The following is a 2,537-nucleotide window of genomic DNA, read 5'->3' as shown; positions in this document are numbered from 1 at the left end:
CGTGTAAAGGTGCCGGCGGAGCATGCAAGACCACACGCTGCTTGACACTTGGGAGGTTAGAGACGGGTGCGCGCAGAGGAACGACGCGGCACCAGGAGAGAGCTGGAAGTTGTAACGGGCGCGGCGGCGTACAGAAGCTGCCATGTGATATGTCGGGTTAGGCCGTCGATCACACTCTCTTCTACCAATACATCCTCGCAAAAGCTCCATGGAGCGCCTGAAATAAAGTGAAATGTACTCGCTGAGGTCGATCCAGCAAACCTCGTGGCTAGAAAGGGCCTAGGTCGGAATGTGTGGCGAGGTTCCCTCGAGATGGGACCTCCGGGTTCAGGGATCTAAGCACCTGTACCAGGTGCCTGCGTGCCCTTTGGCGATAAAGTGGCACAGTAGAGTTTGACGGTCCTCGAATGCGGACGGTTGCGGCTTCAATTAGGCTGTCGGCGTAAGATTCGTCCACAAAAGGAGCTGACGGCGTGAAGCCATGACCACCTAAACGAAAAAGAAGGCTAATATGAGAGGAGATTGACGGAGATAGGGCGATATTATTCGAGCGGGAGTATGCGCCTCTTTGATTGTCGTCAAAGCGAATGGCGGTTGAGAGCGATAGCTGGGGAGGTGTCAGACAGAATACGTGTTCAATGCGGCACACTGAACTCGATACAAGATGCAAATGAAACCGTATTCGCGCATCCAGAGTACTTTCGAGCATTTTGAGAGAGTCCGACATTGCCTCAATTTTCCTCTCTAAGCATGACCTGAAAAATTCGTCTGTGCCCAATGGGGCGCCGAGGAGAGCAATTACGCCTGCCTGTGTGACGTGTAAGGCAAAAGAGTTCGTGAGGGATTCAAGATGGGACGGGTCTGAAGTTGGCCAGAATGCGCGACATTTGGCAATGTTCATGGAAAACCCGTGCCAGGGCCAAGCGTTTGGAGGAATCGGAGCGCTTTTGTAATTTCTTGTATGGTCCCGATGAGTGTTCTATCATCGGCGTACCAGCGGCTTAGGAGCAGGCTGCAGTCGTGTGTGATTCGGCGGACGAGCGGTTGTAGCGCTAGGGCTAACAGTAGCATTCCAGCAGGGTCGCCCTGTTGCGTTCCCTCGCGATTTTTGAGAAGAACGGGAGGACAGGCTGGCAACACAAAATCGGGTACAGTGCGTCCATATAGCAGATTTAGGAAATGGGCGAGGCTGGGCGTCTCCATCGTGAGCCAGTCGAGCATGGACTGGCGACCGAATGTGTTGAACGCATTGCGCGCGTCTACCGAGACAAGCACGTAGGTCGCGTTTCGGCCATGCCGCGCCATGAGCATTCGGCTGTTGTGGGGAATGGCGTCCATGCCGCAGGGGACGCCATTGGCAAGCTGCTCCTTGGCCAGGCGGTCGTGTAGTGCAATACGCACCTGAAAAGGGGGGTGAAAAGAAAGGAAAATATTTGGATATGAAAAGCAGTCCGGGTTGGGGGACACACGTGTGAATAATTGCACAGTTTTAATTTTTAATTTTTAATTATTTTATTTTATTTAGTTAATTAGTTGGCATTAATTTTGCTGACACTAGACTAGGTCTAGGATCTAGCGCCGCGAGCTACTGTAGTGGCTCCGGCGGGGCGATATATACCTTAGCCCTCTGACCACCAAGTCAGTAAAGGTAACCCGAGTTGCCAGAGTTTGATATCGCCTTGGTCGAAGTCCGTCTTTTACAAGACATTCCCTTCTACTCTAGCCTACGGTATCCTTTGCGCTCGGGGGTCCCCTTTTTCCTTATTAATTTTCCTTTACTTCCCTATTCTAATTTCCCTTAATCTTGAGTTGGTCCCACCTTGTAGGATTGCGATCCGCAACGTGACGTCATTAGCCATCGGGCTTCTGTGTTGGTGCACCAGTGGTGCTTTTCTCAGTGTTGGTTCCATCGGAATCTGGTTGCGACCGATCCGGTGTTGGTACTTTGCCATCGGGCAGTACGACGGTGTAGCGCTGCTACGTTTTCTTCTTTCCCGACGGGCTACGTTGCGACGTCCCCGTCGAAGACCTTATCAATGGTATAAGGTGTACAAGGCGCTCTTCGAGCATTGAACTTACGACCCATCGGACCAGGTTTACCTAGACACCCCTCCGAACTCGTCGAGCAGTTGCCTTTACAAGTCTCTACCACCATTTACCGCTCCCGGGCTGGGCCCTTCTCTTTGCCCCCCTATCAGGGATCCGAGCTACTGCGGGCCGCAAACCCGCTTAAAGAGGACAGGGAGCTTCGAACACTCCGTAGCGCTGTGCCGTTGGCAGTTGTTGTTTTTGTTGTTGTTGTTTGTGTTGGACCGTCGGACCTTGGTCTCTGCCTGACAGGCGCATTGCACTACAAAAGTGGTCTCCCGACCTAGAATTAGTTCTGTCTACGACAAGGAAGTGGTCTGGGTACAGAGTCTCTTTTTTATTTTTTTTGTTCGTATCTTTTTTTTAGGTTCGTTCGCTACGCCGAACGATGTCAACAAGCGCACCCGGGGACGTCGGTCCCGGGGTGAGCGGGAGCGGATCGGCACGGG

Source organism: Chondrus crispus, genomic scaffold (genome assembly GCF_000350225.1).
Source record: "Chondrus crispus Stackhouse genomic scaffold, scaffold_41, whole genome shotgun sequence".
NCBI lineage: Eukaryota > Rhodophyta > Florideophyceae > Gigartinales > Gigartinaceae > Chondrus > Chondrus crispus.
The sequence above is the reverse complement of the archived record's forward strand: the minus strand, read 5'-3'. Positions refer to the sequence as shown.